The sequence below is a fragment of the Triticum dicoccoides genome, chromosome 5B (assembly GCF_002162155.2).
Source record: "Triticum dicoccoides isolate Atlit2015 ecotype Zavitan chromosome 5B, WEW_v2.0, whole genome shotgun sequence".
Lineage (NCBI taxonomy): Eukaryota > Viridiplantae > Streptophyta > Magnoliopsida > Poales > Poaceae > Triticum > Triticum dicoccoides.
Genome location: NC_041389.1, coordinates 600555942 through 600575980, shown reverse-complemented (window position 1 = coordinate 600575980; position 20039 = coordinate 600555942). Strand labels below are relative to the sequence as shown.

Sequence of the window (20039 nt, the reverse complement as noted above, 5' to 3'; positions counted from 1 at the left end):
GCCCGGGAAGCTCAGCTAAGGGTTGGTTCAATTGTCCTTGTCACAATTGAAAAGCGGTGGCCAACACTGGGAAACATGAAATTGCTGCGGATGATAATCAACGACCTTTCCTGACAGAGTGTTGCCCATGGCTATACTTCCTAGTTCAGTAATTTATGTCTGTTTTTTGAACAGGATGTACACACCAGTTTTGTTATTTAGTTATGTCATGGTATGTAACTGCGCATATAATTATGTCCAAAAAGACGGTGGTGAAAATTTCCTGTCAAAGAAGGTGAAACTCTTACGTGGGTTATTTTATTTATCTCTGATAATAATAAAAGGATTCGCTGACTAATAATGGAGAATGAATGGCTGCGGTGAAGTTTGTTTTAGAATAGTTTAGTTACGTTACTAGCTCCCCATGTCAGTAGTATACATAATTTTCACTATGGTGCTCTGCATAATAGCGTCATGCAAAGTAGTTTGTTGCGATGAGCTCAAGCATACACCTCCTAAAAACCTAGCGCCTTCCCCTATGGCTCAGTCACCTTAAACATACATGCCTTTATAAACTGTCACTTAAAACAATTGACAGAACACGGGCACGGATTGACGTCCATGCAATCACATAGCTTCATGTCCGTGCCTCACGTAGCATCGTACCTGTGCCTCTAGCTGTGCTTCTCGCTGTATAAGTGTGTTTCATAGCTGCTTACCCACGCCCCTAGTTTCTTGTTGTTGTTTGTGCCCATCTCGTACTTGCAACTATTTCGGACATGAGTGTGCCTGTTCTGTCGGCACATTCATGCCTCTCAGTAACGGACGCCTATTGTCAATCCTCACGTCACGTACATTCGACGTTCATTCCTTTGTCACAGAATAACATATAAATGTAAAACGATTCTTGCTACACTTGTAAAACCCGGGATGCCCTGGATAAATGTCAAATCCCACCTTGCGGTAAAACCATGGAGACCGGTGCGTCTTAGAAACACATCTGTGGCCTTTTGCGCATGTAGTTGAGTGCAAGGCTATTTGTTCGTGCCCGTGCCTCACGTAGCTGCGTATCTGTGCCTCTAGCTGCGCATCTTGTTGTATCAGTGCTTCTTGCAGCTGCATGTCCACGCCCCTCGTTGCTTCTCGTTCTTTCTGTCCATCTCGTAGCGTCAGTTGCAACACAGAAACACAACGGTGCCTCTGATAAAGCACACCACTTATACAATGAGAGTGCAAAAAGTTAACATTTGACAGCAAACTGAATGTATCACTGAAAACAATTGCCACGACCAGTGAATGTACCACGCCCGTGTGTCTGAGAGTTAAACTAGCCCCTTCAAGCATGCTTCTCTTGGTCAGAGACTTGCGCACAAGATAAATTGTAAAAGTTAACATTTGACAGGAAACTATGCAAGACAACGATCATCTCCAGGACTTGCTGGACATACGAAGGTTGTTAAAAACATAACTGCTGATTTTACTTTAATTTTTTATAAAGAAAAACCACGATCAAAAACCCAGGATGTGCACAATCGCACCGTCAGGGAGACGAAACCATGATCCAGAACCCACGATGTGCCAACCGGATCGACAGTGAGATCGTGCACTCCTTTGCCGCTTCGCCGCCCTTAAATTTAGACTTCCGCTGCGGACTTGTCTTCCACAAACAACAGAAATCCCCATTGCACTCCCACTCACTGTTCCCCATGAAATACCAAGTTGCAGGAGGACGAACTACTCCAGGCCATGGGATTCACCAAGGAATTCGAGGTGCAGGCCCACGGCAACACCAAGTTGCAAGTGATCCACACCAACGAGTTGCACAAGGCGGCCACCATCATCGAGTAGTACGAGCGGCATCTCAAATTCGAGCGCCACAAGATCGTCGGAGTTGATGTGGATTACACCAACGACGTTGGCGAAGATCAGAAACCAGCCCTCATCCAGCTCTCCATCGGCAAGGATCATCCGGTGCTACTCTTTCAACTGAGTGCCGCCGGCAAGAACTGCACCAGGTTCGACAACTTTCTTGCCGACCCCAGGTACATGTTTGCTGGCTTCTCCATCGACGGTGACATAGAGATGCTCGGCCGCGTCGGACTGGAGATCGCCCACGTCGTCGACATCCAGAAGGAATGGAGGGTGCCTACAGCTACCAAGCCTCTGGACTCCCTTGGCGATGTCTCAGGCATCCTTGTCCACGACTACTACAACGACATGAAGAAGAAGATCACCAACGCAGAGCACTAGCGCTGGGCGCGCATGCCCCTGTCCATGAGGCACGTCGAGTACGCGGCAAAAGATGCTTACGCTGCGTACGAGATATGGAGCCGCCTCACCACCATCCAGGAAGGGCTTCGCCGGGCAAAACTCGAGAAGGAGCAGACGAGGAAGTGCGCAAGGTCCTGGGGCGACTACGACTACTAAAGCAGGTGGTCCCAGCCAAGAAAAGTATCTAGAAAATTGCTCATGCCATTCTAGATTTCTCGTTAGATTTTCTTTCTCTCAAGACTACCGTTTGCTTGTTCTAAATTTAGATTTGCTTGTGTCGCAGTTAACCTTGTAGTTTGCTTCCAGATTATATATGTTCTGAACAAGTTTATTTCCAGTGCAATGTTGGAGTTTTCTATTATTAGAATATATTGGCATGAACTGAAAAATATAAACACAATACACATGCTATACGATTAGCGTAACGCACATGCACTAGTACCTTTGTGGATGCAGCGTCAAAATTCAGGGACAACAATTACAAAATGCTACTAGAAGCAGTGCACAATGTTCTAACAAACCATTGCACACACAATATTAAAAATTGTTCGTATGAAACACTTTAGAAAAACATTTTGAATACAGAGGTAGTTAGGTGTTTATTTTCCTTGGAAAACATTGCTTACGCCCGTGACCCTCAAAGAACAACACTACAGAGGCACGGTTGTCCGTCAATAACACCAACTACTTAAAACACCCACGGAGGCACTTCTGTGCCTCCACTCCTATGGGGACCGTGCGTAAATTGGCTTCAGGTCCGTTAATGAGGCCGAATGCCTTCGAAGACACATGGAACTCATAGGCCATGGCCCCCCCAATGAAAGCGTGCCAATGAAAGCTTCTTGAAAACAGAGCCACACCTTCACGTGCTTGCATCACGATCCTTCGCGTCCGTACCTCCCTTAGAATCACATTCGTGCCTTACGGCCAGCTTCCGACGTATCGGGTCTATGAAGATATACTTCCTTCTTAATATGGGACATGACTACCGTAGAGGCATAGGCTCCATCCTACACCTCCGTGCCTCGACAAGTACAACGATCGTGCTTGTAACTGTGAAGCGTATAGGACACCTTAGGGACGACCTTGCAACTATTTCAGACATAACCGTGCCTGTTCCGTCAACACATTGATGCCTCTCAAATTTAATTGAAAAACATTCCGGAAAAACAGTAACGGACACCTATTTTTGATCCTCACGTCACGTACATTCGACGTACATTCCTTCCTCACACAAGTAATAGCCGTGCCTCTGCCACCGAACATACAAGTGAAAAACGATTCTTCCTACACTTGTAAAACCCGGAATGCCATGGATAAATGTCGAACCCCACCTTGCGGTAAAACCACGGAGGTCGGTGCTTCTCAGAAACACATCTGTGGTTTTTTGCGTATGTAGGTGAGTGCACGGCTATTTGTTCGTGCCCGTGCCTCACGTCGCACAATAGCACGAATTGACGTCTGTGCAATCACGTAGCTTCATCTCCGTGCCTGACGTAGCATCGTATCTGTGCTTCTTGTTGCGCCTCTCGTTGTATGAGTGCTTCTTGCAGCTGCATGTCCACGCCTCTCATTGCTTCTCGTTCTTTCTGTCCATCTGGTAGCGTCTGTTGCAACACGGACACACAACAGTGCCTCTGAAGAAACACAGCACTGCTCCTCCTAGCGAATGTATGAAGAAAACAATTGCCACTCCCAATGAATGTAGCACGCCTGTGTGTCTAAGAGTTAAACCAGCCACTTCAAGCATGCTTCTCTTGGTCAGAGACTTGTGCCTCTACATACTGCCCCTGCATGCCTCACTAGATAAATTGTAAAAGTTAACATTTGACAGCAAACGACGCAAGACAACGATCATCTCCACGACTTGCTGGAGATACGACGGTTGTTAAAAACATAACTGCTGATTTTATTTTTATTTTTTATAAAGAAAAACCACGATCCAAAACCCACTATGTGCACAACTGCATCGACAGTGAGATCGTGCACTCCTTTGCCGCTTCCCCGCCCTTAAATTTAGACTTCTGCTGCGGACCTGTCTCCCACAAATGACAGAAATCGCCATTGCGCTCCCACTCATTGTTCCCCGCGAAATACCAGGTTGCAGGAGGACGAACTGCTCCAGGCCATGGGATTCACCAAGGAATTCAAGGTGCAGGCCCACGGCAACACCAAGTTGCAAGTGATCCACACCAACGAGTTGCACAAGGCGGCCACCATCATCGAGCAGTACGAGCGACATCTCGAATTCGAGCGCCACAAGATCATCGGAGTTGATGTGGAGTACACCAATGACGTTGGCGAAGATCAGAAACCAGCCCTCGTCCAGCTCTCCATCGGCAAGGATCATCAGGTGCTGCTCTTTCAATTGAGCACCGCCGACAAGAACTGCACCAGGTTCGACAACTTCCTCGCCAATCCCAGGTACACGTTTGTTGGCTTCTTCATCGACGGCGACATAGAGATGCTCGGCCGCGTCGGATTGGAGATCGCCCACTTCGTCGACATCCAGAAAGAATGGAGGGTGCCTACAGCTACAAAGCCTCTGGACTCCCTTGGGGATGCCTCAGGCATCCTTGTCCATGATGTAGAGCTCACCAACGCAGAGCAGCAGTGCTGGGCGCGCATGCCCCTGTCCATGAGGCACATCGGGTACGCGGCAAAGGACGCTTACGCTGCGTACGAGATATGGAGCCGCCTCACCATCATCCATAAAGGGCTTCGCTAGGCAAAACATGACAAGGAGCAGACCAGGAAGCGCGCTAGGTCCTGTGGCGACTACGACTACTGAAGCAGGTGGTCCCGGCCAACAAAAGTATCTAGAACATTGCTCACGCCATTCTTGATTTCTCATTAGATTTGCTTTCTCTCAAGACTGCCGTTTTCTTGTTATAAATTTAGGTTTGCTTGTGTCGAAGTTAACCTTGTAGTTTGCTTGCAGTTTACATGTCTTTTGCACAAGTTTATTTCCAGTGCACCACATAGGCACTTATGTGCCTATGTGCCTCTGATACCAAGGTGTCCGTGCGTAACTTGGCTTCAAGTCGTTTTATGCAACATTCTAGCCGTCAACCAAAAGATTCACCTTCTCTCTGATAAATTCATTAACTAGGCCTAATGCCTTTGAAAACACATGGAGCTCATAGTCCATGCCCTCAACAATGAAAACGTGTGAATAAAGCTTCTTTAAAGCAGAGGCACACCTTCACATCCTTGCATCACCATCCCTTTGCGTCCATACCTCCATTAGAATCACGTCCGTGCCTCCAGTTCGTTACGTGCGTGCCTCTAAGTCAGGTAAAACCGTGCCCCTCTCGTGCGTAACATGTTAAGAAAGATGCTGACAACAAAAACATCAGCAAACCGAGCATTACATCCACCCGTCGTAGAGGCACTAAATGTGACGTCGTCGAAAATGCAGAGGCAGGAGCGTGCCTTACGGCCAGCTTCTGATGTATCGGGTCTGAAGATTTGCTTCCTTCTTAGCATGGGACGTGACTATCACCGAGACAAAGGCTCCATCCTTCACCTCTGTGCCTCGACAAGAACGACGATCGTGCTTGTAACAGTGAAGTGTATAGATGATACATTAAGGAGACATTAGGGACCACCTTGCACCTATTTCATACGTGACCGTACCCGTTCCGTCGGCACATTCATGCCTCTCACAAAAGTAATAGCCGTGCCTCTGCCACACATCATATAAATGAAAGACAATTCTTTCTACACTTATAAAACCCGGAATGTCCTGCATAAATGTCGAATCCCATCTTGCAGCAAAACCATGCAAGACGGTGCTTCTCAGAAGCACATCTGTGGCTTTTTTGCGCATGTTGTTGAATGCCTCTCTAGAATCTAACCATGTTGAAATCATAATCAAATATAACCACAGTGAAATCTCTAGAATAAAATATGTACCCCAGTTGAGACGTTTATTTTGTACTACTTGAAACTGCAATATATAATAAAACAATACAGTGTAATAAAACATACGCCTTTCGGCCCAAATATGGTACTGGAAACTGCAATTTGTAATAAAACATACACCTTCCATCACAAATTAATTGGCTCAACCTTGTACTAACCAGTATATCGTGAATTGTACTGCCTGGTACGAAGTTACTGCAACGTTGACACATTTATTTTGGGATGGGGTAGTACTACTACTTAAAAAAACACGATTGGTTGACATGGAAACGAAACTGTCTCAATTCTGACATCGACGAATTCTTGACATGGAAAGCATAAAAACCATGGAAAAGCAAACATCTACTAACAAAACTACACCACTCCCCGCCGTCGGAGATATCCACTATCTCCATTCTGACATCAACGTCGTTGGCCTCCGCCTCTTGCTCCGCATCCAGCTCGTCGAAGAGAACATCATTCTTTGCCTGTTCTTCCCGGAGGAAGCGCCGGTTGGACTCCACATACGCCTCATCTTGGATGGACTCCGGGATAGCGGTTTGCTCCGCCATCAAGGTCGACTCACCGAGATAGAACTCTGCCTCGTCTTCCTCATCCACGCCTTCCTCGTCGTCCACGTCATCCTCGTCCACGCCTTCCTCGTCGTCCTCGTCATCCTCGTCCACGCCTTCCTCGTCGTCCTCCTCATCCTCGTCCATGCCTTCCTCTTTGTCCTCGTCATCCTTGCCCACGCCTTCCTCGTCGTCCTTGTTATCCTCGTCACCCACCTCCTCTTCCTCCATCAGATCTCCCCCACAGGATCACCCCCCTCCTCTTCCTCCATGACATCTCCCCCACTTTATCAACTCCCTGCATGAGCTCTGACGCACTCCCCCTCCACTTCCTGCACCTCCCCAATCTCCTCCGGCCTCGATGAGTCCGGAGACATGCCCGCTGCGACCCAAGCGGCGCGCCTCGAACGGATGTCCTCTTGCAACTGAAAGCGGCGCTCGGGAGTAAGCATCGCGTAAGTAGTTATCTTGTGCCGAACCATGGCGGGGAACCTCACAAACGAAAAGAGGAAGATGGATGATTTCCTAGGATTGCCGGCAAAAGAGGGAGAAGCAGGATGATGTCTAGTGGTGGCGGACGCCGCTTGGCTTAAATAACTGCTCCTTGACCTCGGACGAGGAGCCAGAACGGTGACCCGCTGTGTTCACTTCACCGACGGATGAGACGGCCGTCAGTCCTTTTGGATTCCGCAACGTTGACATGTGGCGTTCATTCTATTAAATACCTCCACCTCCTCCAGAGCGGCGTCACCGGAGGAAACGCCCGTCGGACCCTTGGGTTTCCGGAGCGGCGTCCACCTGGCGTTCACACGATGCCCGTTGAACGGTGGGGTTTATGCAATCAGCACACGAATGTGACACTGGGTAACGCATAACCGTGTCTATCCTGGATGCATAGTTGTGCCTTTCAGTGTGAACGATTCAACAGAATCATTTGGAACACCAAGACAAACTAACGTCACTTTACACAATGCCACACCGTGCCTTCCTAGGACCCATAACCGTGTGAAGAATATACCACACCAGCGTCTCTTGAATAGGCCATTCCGGCCTCACAAAGTACATAGTGGGTGTTCTCATCTGAACCAATTCCGCTGGGACCCCCAAATTAAAGAAAGAACCTGACGGTGCCTTTGTGCGCTGAACGCCCGTGCCTCTCCGTCTGATCGAGTCGATGGAATCATTCGAAAGTCAAACACACGGGAAAGTGACTATATTATATGGCAGCATATCTTTTAACGTTTCATCCCGTGCCTATGGCCCTTAACACTGCCACGAACATCCACGCCATCGTCAGTGCACAAGTCACGTCACTGCCTGGTGCAGAACCGTGGCTGTAGTCACTTCACGCCCGTGCTTCTAAAGAAAGAAGCGCCACGCAACTCAGCACAGAGTCATGGCTTTTAAAATCAAGGAAATTACGCTTTTAAACACCTCAACTCTTGAACCGGCCACTCGCAAAGTAAAAATTTAGCGTTAACATCTAAAACCATTACGCTTTGTTTCAACAATAAACTTACGAAACATGACTCTCCGACAGACCCAACCATGCCCTCATGGCATTCATGTCTGTGCCTTTTCTTCTTAGCGAGTAAACAGAATCATTTCGAACACAAATACAGCCTAACGTGACTCTATATAAAACCACGCCATCTGGAATACCAAGACAAACTAACGTCACTCTACACAATACCAGGTCGTGCCTTCCTGGGACCCATGACCGTGTGAAGAATATACCACACTAGCGTCTCTTGAATAGGCCATTCCATGCCTCACAGAGTAAATAGTGGGTGTTCACATCTCAACCAATTCCGTTGGGTCTCCCCAATTAAAGAAAGAACATGACGCTGCCTTTGTGCATTGAACGCCCGTGCCTCTCCGTCTGAACGAGTCGACGGAATCGTTCGGAACTCAAACAGACGGGAATGTGACTCTATATTATACGGCAGCATGCCTTTTCACTCTTCACGCCCGTGCCTGTGACCCTTAACACTGCCACGAATGTCCACACCATCATCAGTCCACAAGTCATAGTCCGCGGCTATATTCACTTCATGCCCGTGCTTCTAATAAAAGAAGCGTGACGTAACTCGGTACAGAATCGTGGCTTTTAAAAACAAGGAACTTACGCTTTCAAACAACTCGACTCTCGAATCGTCCACTCACAAAATAAATAGCTAGCGTTAACATCTAAACCCATTCTGCTTTCTTTCCCTAATAAACATACGAACCTGACTATGGTAAAGATGAAACCATGCCCCCATGCGATTCACGTGCGAGCCTATTTTTCTCAACAAGTCAATGGGATCATTTCGAACACAAATACATGCGAACGTGACTCTATTAAAATCACACCATGATCTGTGGGATGCAAGCCCATGTCTGTGACCCGTAATACTGCAACACAGAAAAAGCCACGAATGTACATGCCCTCATCAGTACACAAGTCATTACAATACTAGGTTCACAACCGCGGATGCAGAGACTTCAACGTCCCGTACATCATAAGTAATTGCGCCTAATTACAATGATACTCGAAACCAAAATACATTTTGTTAACAAGGTAGCTGATAGCGAAATTTCACAAGACAAGGTAAGAAAGTCCACTCCACTGCTTAACAACACCATACGCACACAACAGACAGGGACGCTGTTGTATATCTAGTCCCCACCAACCTTCTTGTTGGTTTTCTCCCGGCGCAGTTCATCAATCTCCTCCTTCAGCGCCTTCATATTCTCGTCATGCCGCTTCACAGCTGCGGCCGATTCCTGGAACGACTGGGTGTGCTCTTCAAGGAGATTTCTCATCTCGGGCATAATTTCTACGATCCTGGCATTCGCCTTCTCCAAATCTTCCATTGTTTCCTAGAAGAGCTTCTTCCACGTGTAGGTGATCTCCAGCAGCTGCTCGTACGTTTTGTCAGCCTTTGGAATTGAAACCAAAGCATTCATCTCATCGACCAGATTATTGAGGATAACTAACAAGGACCTCACAGCACTTGTCGTTGCCGCCCCGCTCACCATTCCCATCTCTCTCGTGCCACAACTGCTCCCCAATTCTACAGCAGGGGACTTCTGTTCAAGAGCATGACGCAGACTAACCCTACCTCCAATTGACTGTAAATCAGTATCAGCAAGACACACCCGCATCAAATTAGGAGTTAGCTGACCACAATAAATCATGTTTCACAAACTAAATCAAAGCAGCCGAAAGAAAGAAAAAACGAATGAAGGACAAGCAGAAACAGGGTGAACTTACAGACGAGGAACCCTCGAGAGCCGGGATCTCTTCCCGCAATAGGGCACGGCAGTCCGGAGTAGTATCCTTCTGCCCAGCCATGGCGAAGATGGTCAGTGAATAGAGATGAGCAAGAGGAAAGGAAGGCCTGGCGGCGGACGAAGGGAGGAGTAGAATGTGGCTAGGGTTTCGAGACTCCGTCCGTCCGCCTTAAATAGCCGGAGCCTGGCCTCGGGCGACGTGCTAGAGCAGCGTCACCGGAGGAGACGCCCGTCGGACCATTAGGTTTCTGGAGCGGCGCCACGTGGCGTTCACTCCCGAATACAAAGAGACGCCCGTCGAACCGTTGGGTTTCCGCGATAAACGCACGAATGTGACTCTTGGTAAATCATAACCACGCCTCTCTGCGCTGCACGGATGTGCCTGCCGTCGCGAACAGTTCAACGAAATCATTTGGAACACGAAAACAACATAACGTGACTCTTCACAATACCACGCCGTCACTTCCTGGGACCCACCACTGTGCAAAGAATACACCACAACAGCTTCTCTCGAACAAGCCATTCTGTGCCTCACCGAGTAAACAGTGAGTGTTCACATCTGAACCTTTTATGCTGGATTTCTGCAATTACAGAAAGGAACGTGACTGTGGGTAAGACCAAACGGTGCCTTTCAGCTGGGTTTCCATCTGATCGAGTCAACGAAATTATTCCGAATACAAACACAGACGAGCGTGACTCTATAAAATACCACACCATGCTCGTGCCTCTCCCATCTAATCGAGTCCACGCCTCTATCGAGTAATATAGGAAACATCAATAAAGAAGCGTGACTGTTCTTGTGGAAACAAGGAAACTAGCTTTTAAAAACAGCGTCTCTCACATAGGCATTCGGTGCCTCACAGATTCAACATCAAGTGTGGGCGTCACAACCCATTCCGCTGGGTTAAAAACACGAAAGTGACTGTGCGTAATGCAAAGCTATACCTCTGTGGACTCACCGGCCGTGCCTTTCCTAATCAAGTCGACGGAAGCACTCGGAACAGAAACACAGCGGAGCATGACTCTATATTATATGGCACCATGCCTCTTAGCGCTTCACGCCCGCGCTATACAACTCATGTCGCTGCCTGGTACAGAACCGCGGCTGTATTCACTTCACCCCCGTGCTTCTAATAAAAGAAGCACGCCGCAACTCAGTACAGAACCATGGATTTTCAAAACAAGGACCTTACGCATTCAAACAACTCGACTCTCGAATCAGCTACTCACAAAGTAAACAGCTAGCGTTAACATCTAAACCCATTCTGCTTTCTTTCCATGATAAACGTACGAACGTGGCTATGCGAAAGACGAAACCATGCCCCCATGGGATTCACCTGGGTGTGTGCCTATTTTTCTGAACTAGTCAACAGAATCATTTCGAACACAAATACATGCGAACGTGACTCTATGTAAAACCACACCATGAATACAGGCGAACATGCCTCTACGTAAAAGCCACGAACATACACGCCTACATCAGTACGCAAGTCATTACAATACTAAGTTCACAAAAGTGGTTGCAGAGACCTCACCTCCCCTAAATCATAAGTAACGGCACCTAATTATAATGATACTCGAAACCAAAATACATTTTGTTAACAAAGTAGCTGACAGCGAAATTTCACAAGACAAGGTAAGAAACTCCACTCCACTGCTTAACAACACCAGACGCACACAACAGACAGGGACGCTGTTGTATATCTAGTCCCCACCGACCTTCTTGTTGGTTTTCTCCCGGCACAGTTCATCAATCTCCTCCTTCAACGCCTTCATATTCTCTTCGAGTCGCTTCACAGCTGACGTCAATCCCTCCAATGATCGAGTGTGCTTTTCAAGGAGATTACTCCTCACAGCCATAATTTCTACGATCGTGGCATTGGCCTTCTCCAAGTCTTCTCTTCTTTCCTGGTAGAACTGCTGCCATTCGTAGGTGACCTCTAGCAACTCCTTGTACGTTTTGTCAACCTTTGCAATTGAAACCAAGAAATTCATCCCATTGAACAGGTTAATGAGAGTAACTCCAACTGACCGTAAATCAGTATCAACAAGACACACCGACATCAAATTAGGAATCAGCTAACCACAATAATTCAGGTTTCACAAACTAAATCAAGTAGGAGAAACAAAGAAAAAACAAATGAAGGAAAACCAGAAATAGGCAGAACTTACAGACGAGGAACCCTCGCCGGCTGGTATATCCTCCCGTGACAGGGCATGGCGGTCCGGAGAAGTCTTCTTCTACCCAGCCATGGCGGAGACGGTCAAAGGATAGAGAGGAGCAAGAGAAATGGAAGACCTGGCGGCGGACAAAGGGAGGAGTAGGATGTGGCTAGGGTTTCGAGACTCCGTCTGTCCGACTTAAATAGCCAGAGGATCACCTCGAACGACGAGCCAGAGCGGCACCACCAGAGGAGACGCCCGTCGGACCATTGGGTTTCCGGAGCGGCACCACGTGACGTCCACACCCGAATACGAGGAGATGTCAGTCGATCCGTTGGGTTTCCGCAATAAACGAACAAATGTGACTATGCACCATGGCAGCGTCTCTCGAACAAGCAATTCCATGCCTCACCGAGTAAACAGTAAGTGTTCATACCTGACCCCTTTCCACTGGGTTTTCGCAGTTAAAGAAATGAACGTGACTGTGGGTAATGCCAAACTGTGCCTTTGTGGGATTGACGCCTGTGCCTCTCCATCTGATCGAGTCGACAGAATTATTCGGAACACAAACACAGACGAGCGTGACTCTATATAATACCACAGCATGCCCGTGCCTCTCCATCTGATCGAGTCCACGCCTGTATCAAGAAATATACGTAACATCAAGAAAGAAGCGTGGCTGTACTTTTATAAACAAGGAAATAACATTTTTTTAGGGTAGGAAATAAACTTTTAAAAACAGCGTTTCTCAAATAGGCCATTCGGTGCGTCACTGAGTCAACAGTGAGTGTTCACATCTCAACCCACTCCGCTGGGTTACCCCAATTAAAGAAACGAACATAAACTATACGTAATGCAAAATGATGCCTGAGGGAGTCCTGGATAAGGGGATATCCGGACAGCCGGACTATACACATCGTCCGGACTATAGAAGCATCAAGATACAAGACTGAAGACTTCCGCTCGTGTCCGGATGGGACTCTCCTTTGCGTGGAAGACAAGCTTGGCGATCCGGATATTATATTTCCTTCCTTGTAACCGACTCCATGTAAACCCTAGCTCTCCGGTGTCTATATAAACCGGAGAGGATGGTCCTTAGAAGGCCGATCACAATTACAATCATACCATCATAGGCTAGCTCTTAGGATTTAGCCTCTATGATCTCGTGGTAGATCTACTCTTCTACTACACATATCTTCAATATTAATCAAGCAAGAAGTAGGGTTTTACCTCCATCGAGAGGGCCCGAACCTGGGTAAACATTATGTCCCTTGCTTGATGTTACCATCAGCCTAAGATGCACAGATCGGTACCCCCTACCCAAGATCCGCCGGTTTTGACACCGACATTGGTGCTTTCAATGAGAGTTCCTCTGTGTTGTCGCTGCAAAGGCTCGATGGTTTGTCTCATTGTCAAGGACGACATCACCTCGGGGGAAGCGCTGGCTGTAGGCCAGACTCTCCGGCTTGGCGGCTTCATTATGACCGCCCCATCGGCTGTCGCACCGATGATGACCTCTCCGGTTATCACGCATAACCTTCGCATCAATTCGGAGCTTGCCGAACAGATGGATCCGATAGAGCTCTCCTCTCTTAACGAGCTCTTGGATCGCATCGCCGCTTTGGGAGTTGCTACGGACTACGGCCGGATTGGGCTTAAACCTGACCAGAGGGACATTAGATCCCCGCCGGCCACCCATGAGATAGCGGTAGTGGAGGAACCACACGTGGGTTGCCCCTGGATGAATTATGTCCGGATCACCGAACTTAGTGAGCCAAACACCCACCCAAAGGAAGACATGACCCAGGTCCCGGACTTAGAATCAGGCGTTGTGCCGAAGGGATTAGGTAGTACTCCAGATCCCGAACTGTCAGGCTCGGTACTTCCCGTGCCCCCGGGTGTCAGATCGGATCAGAATCCGGATTCAGCCAACGACGCCCGCTTGGACTTAAACCGTCTCTCCCGTATCAGGCAGGAGCGCCACAAGACGGTACACCGTTACTGGGTCAGATTCCTCCTTGCTCTTAATAAGGTCAAGGACTGCCACAAGGAGGATGTAGTTTCTCTTTTCTGCAGAAACTGCACGAACAAAGGACTCCTTAATGCTATAAGTCGCCGTGACATAGTGCAATTTACGGACTTGGCAACCATAGTGCAGAAGTACTGTGCGATGGAAAGCGCCTGGAACACCCTAACAGTATTTCGGGATAGTACGACCCTCACTAGAACCTTTGTCCGAGCTAAACGGCCGAACTCTCGTAAGTCGACCAACTCAATTCCTAAGAAACCAAAACCCGCCCCAGGGCATGGAACCGTATTGGAAGAATGGCTCAACGTCCCATGTAAGCTTCACAGCACGCCGGATGCAACGCCGACCCATAGCCTTAGAGCATGTTGGATACTCCGGCAGGTAGCCAAGAGTGGCGAGGATCTCCTCGAGAGCCATAAAGAAGAACCACATCCCGCCAAGGAACACAATAAGGTACTGACAGTCTTCGAGACCTTCGCCTCAAACAATAGGCGCAAGAGAGAACATTGAAGCTCCGCTAAAATTTGCCATGTGGCAAAAATAAATCCATGGAACGACACTGCTATAACCTTCAATGCCAGTGACGAACCCCAATTCCAGTCCGTCCGGGCGCCGGCCGCTCTGGTCCTCAGCCCAATAGTGGACGGCTTTTGGATCACTAAAGTACTCATGGACGGCGGAAGCCGATTAAACTTAATCCATGAAGAAACACTCAAGAAGATGGAGATTGACAAAAGCCGCATTGAATAAAGTGGCACAACCTTCAAGGGAATTATCCCTAGTCGGGAGGCACGGTGTGCGGGAAAAATCACACTCGATGTGGTATTTGGCACCCCAGAGAATTACAGGTCCGAAGAAATCACCTTCCAAGTGGCTCCTTTCAACAGCGGATACCACGCCCTTCTAGGGCGGGACGCATTTGCAAGCTTTCAAGCCATACCCCATTACGGGTATGTGAAGCTTAAAATGCCCGGACCCAATGGAATCATCACTCTAGCTAGTGATCCGGGCGTCGCACTCCGCGGCGAAAACAAAACCGCAACACTAGCCTTGGAAGCACTATCCGAAGCCCTAGCGGCAGAAGAATTAACAACACTGCACGCTACCGTGGACAGGGACGACGTGATACTCGACAAGCGACCCAAGTCCACCTCATTCAAACCCGTAGATGAGATAGTCAAATTCCAAGTTCACCCAATGGACCCCACGAAGACAGCATCCATCGGGACATAGTTGAACCCCGCTATGGATGCCGCACTGCGCGACTTGTTACGCGAGAATTGGGATATCTTCGCCTGGCACCCATCGGACATGCCAGGCATCCCACGCGAATTGGCCGAACACATCCTTAACATACTGAAGGGATACAAACCTGTTAAACAGACCCTAAGGCGATTTTCGGAGCCCAAACAGCAAGCCATGGGGGAGGAGCTAGCCAAGCTACTTGAGGCCGGATTCATCAAAGATATCAAACATCCGGATTGGCTGGCAAACTTGGTAATGGTGCCAAAGAAGGACAAATCCTGGCGCCTGTGCGTCGACTTCAAAGACCTTAACAAGGCTTGCCCCAAGGATCCCTTTCCCCTCCCTCGCATCGATCAAATCATCGATGCCACAGCCGGACACAACTCGCTGTGTTTCCTCGACGCATAATTTGGATACCATCAAATAAAGATGGCAGAGTCCAACCATGCTGCAACAACTTTCATAACGCCATATGGCCCTTTTTGCTTCAACACTATGCCTTTCGGGCTTAAGAATGCCGGAGCAACCTATCAACGCATGATTCAAACATGCCTGGAAAAGCAAATCGGCAAAACAATGGAGGCACATGTGGATGACGTAGTCATAAAAACAAGGCACGTCGAAACCCTAATAGATGACTTGAGTCTTACGTTCGACAACCTACGAACATAGGACATCAAGCTGAATCCGGAGAAATGCGTTTTCAGCATCCCCTCCGAAAAACTGCTGGGCTTCATCGTTTCCAATAGAGGAATTGAAGCTAATCTGGCAAAAATCCGAGCTCTGTCGTAGTTGGCTATACCAACAGACCTCAAACACATCCAGAAACTAGCTGGATGCGTGGCTTCTTTGAGCCGCTTTATCTCCAGGTTAGGAAAAAAGGCATTGCCTCTTTACTACCTTCTTCGACGCACCAAACACTTTGTGTGGACGGATGCAGCCGCGGCCGGACTCGATGAAATAAAGACCTTATTGGCCAATAATCCAATCCTAATAGCGCCAAATATCGGAGAACCTATGCTGTTGTACATAGCTGCAACACATCAAGTTGTAAGCGCAATACTCGTCATCGAACGAGAGGTTGACGAACACAAATTCCCACTACAGAAGCCGGTTTATTACGTATCCATGATCCTGACCCCATGCAAATCCCGATACCCACACTATCAAAAGATAGCATACGCGGTCTTCATGTCATCCCGAAAGCTACGACACTACTTTAAAGAGTGTTCGATTACGGTGTCCTCGGAAGTAGCACTAAACGGTATAATAAATAACCGCGATGCCACGGGCCGGATTGCCAAATGGGCCATCGAGCTCCTTCCGTTTGACATAACATACAAGCCTCGGTGGGCTATCAAGTCGCAAGTATTAGCTGACTTCGTCGCCGAATGGACGGAAGCCGAACTCCCTAAAGAGTACGACGCGTACTCTAACTGGATCATGCACTTTGACAGCTCTAAGATGCTGCCGGATTGGGAGCAGGCCTAGTCCTGACCTCTCCCACCGGAGACACGGTCCAATACATCCTCCAAATATTATACACAGACTCCAACAATGTAGCCGAATATGAGGCTCTGTTGCATGGTCTTCGGATGGCAGTCTCTATGGGCATTCAACGCCTAGAGGTGCGCGGGGATTCAAACCTTGCAATATCACAAATAAATGGAGACTTTGATGCCAAGGATCCGAAAATGGCGGCCTATCACAATGTTGTCCTTAAAATGTCAGCTCCGTTCGAGGAGCTCGAATTCCACCATGTGGCTCGAGAAAACATTCAAGCGGCAGATGTCCTTGCCCGCATCGGCGCTAAACGCGACCCTATCCCACCTAACATGTTCTTGGCAAGGCTGTTCAAGCCATCCACGATATGGGAAGGGGAGTCCGGCAATACCAGCACGGATCCGAATACATCCCCAGATTCCGAACTATCAGACATAATCGGAGGTTCTACCACCGAAATAACATCGTCAGCCCACGAAATAATGGCTGTGGTCGCCCCATGGACTGAGCCTTTCTTGGCCTACTTAAATAGGCAGGAGCTCCCTGAAGACCAAAATGAAGCATGCTGCATTATCCAGCATTCTAAAGCTTACAAAGTGCATGAAGGGGAACTCTATAAGAAAAGTGTGACCGGAGTGCTCCAAAGGTGCATCTCCGAAGAGCAAGGGCGGCAACTCTTGGCTGAAATCCATGCCGGACTGGGCGGGCACCATGCTGCGGCTCGAGCACTAGTCAGCAAGGCCTTCCGTACAAGTTTCTATTGGCCGACGGCCCGAGCAGACGCACAGGACCTTGTCCAACACTGCGTCAGTTGCCAACTCTTTGCAAATAAGAGTCACATGCCCCCTACCGCTCTCCAAACAATCCCCATAACTTGGCCTTCACGGTCTGGGGGCTTGATATGGTTGGACCTCTTAAAGGGGGAAGCCACAAGAAAACTTATTTATTGGTCATGGTAGACAAGTTCACCAAATGGATAGAAGCCAAACCAGTGAAAACGGCCGAATCCGGACCAGTGATAGACTTTATATCTGGGGTCGTACACTGATACGGTGTCCCCCACAGCATCATCACCGATAATGGCTCAAATTTCATGGCCAATGAGGTGAAATCTTGGTGCGGCAAAATGGGCATTAAGCTCGACTATGCTTCCGTCTACGATCCTCAAACAAATGGCCAGGTCGAACGGACAAACGGTCTCATCATGAGCGGCATCAAACCCAGACTAGTGCGATCCTTGACAGAGTCGGATACTCATTGGGTCGAGGAGCTCGACTCCGTACTCTGGGGACTGCGGACCACGCCGAATCGCACCACCGGATATACACCATTTTTCATGGTGTACGGTGCGGAAGCAGTACTACCTTGCGACATAATACACGATTTGCCACACGTACGCATGTACGAAGAGAAGGAAGCCGAGTTAGATCGGCAGGATAATTTGGATGCCCTGGAGGAGGAACGCGATGTCGCTAAGGCCTGCTCTGCATTCTATCAGCAACAGGCTCGACGATACCAAAGCAGAGAAGTGTGGGCCAAAACTTACAATATTGGCGAACTCGTTCTACGCTTACCAGAAAAGAAGAAGGACAAGCTCAAACCCAAGTGGGAAGGCCCCTTCATCATCGACAAAGTTCTCACCGGAGGAGCGTACCGCTTATGTAATGCGTCTGATAACAGACTTGAGCCGAACCCATGGAACGCGGTCAGACTCCGGAGATTCTATGCCAAGTGCCGAACTCAATGTTCGTCTCCTTAACCCTCCTTTTTCAATTATGCTCCCTCCCTTTTCCTTTCTCGATCTTTTTCTTTTCACACACAGTATTTAATACAGCACGGACTCTCGGATTACTCCGTCCGCACTATGGGTGTAAACTTTACCTTGGGGCTTCCTATACACAAGCTTAATATAAATTACTTTCAGGGCTTTTTGCCCGTCACACATGCGTTTCTTTTTCCATGTGCGCCTTTCCTTCACCATTATATGCATCGATATGACTTAAGACGTGGTCAAGCTGGGTTGCCTAGCTCCTGTGTTTATTCCCAACGTTCCCGTTAATTCGGCTAGGGCATAAAGGGAGCACCTATGCGATTGTTACTGCCGATTGAGCCGTATGTGTACCTCAGACTGGGTGAAGCCGAAAGCTAGTTTCCTTAAGAGAATATTCGGTCGTTGAACAAAAGATGTCTTCGTTTATTATAACATTAATCCCTAGAAGTTTTGTATCCTGCGCTTTGGTTTGCAGTCCGGACATGTGCTTTGACACATGCTTACCTAGGGAAAGGAACCCTTAACGGAACTATTCTCCCTGGAAGATATTTCTTACTATCCATGTAATATAACATAACTAGTTGGGTACTTGTCTGTTCAAGCACTTATGACCCCTACGCCTTGTTTCCACGCATACCCCGGTTTTGTATAACCGAGCGGGTATTCGGACACACCCCGAACTTTAGGATCCGGGGGCTGAAGCGAAAAGGTCCGCCATGACAAATGATTTTAATCCGGCTAGGGGCTACTTATGTCCATCGAATTACACAGTCATTCGGACTGATTATATTCATCCTCTATACCATCCAACAGGCTATCTAGCTTACAATCCTGTTGCGAATACTTTGCGGCTAACGCCACCTGGTAATATACTAGACTCACGGGAATTTCTTGCCCATCTAGCCCGGCCGGTCCAACTTCGGCCGTATGGTTCGGGTCCAGCTTGGTGTAGCGCGTCTTCACCATAGCCCATGGTTCTCTTGCACCTTGCCGGCAGGCTGATATCTTCCACAAACGGAAGCGCCGCCGTGCTCCTTGAAGCATGCCAACAAGCCCCCCATGCCATCTGACGGGGAGCTTGCTAGCCACAGAGACTGCGCAATGCCCTGCATCACCTGCCCAGCTCGCTCGTGTAGTTGTGAGAGGTCCTGCAGTAAGTCACCTGCAGATGTGGGTGTCTCCTCCTCAGGGCGACCCGTTAGCATTCCTACAAACACAACTTTTTCAATATACTTCCTCGCCGAACTATGCTATAGTTCGTCTAAGGACTTACCATAAATGCCGCGGCAAAGCCTTTTATTCTCCTTTACGGAGTCCGCCA

The 20039-nt window shown here is 48.4% G+C and overlaps 1 pseudogene; it reads left to right on the top strand.

The window, feature by feature from the left end:
- The first annotated feature begins 1725 nt into the window (after positions 1 to 1725).
- LOC119304987 lies at positions 1726 to 2406 on the top strand (annotated as a pseudogene).
- Positions 2407 to 20039: the final 17633 nt, after the last annotated feature.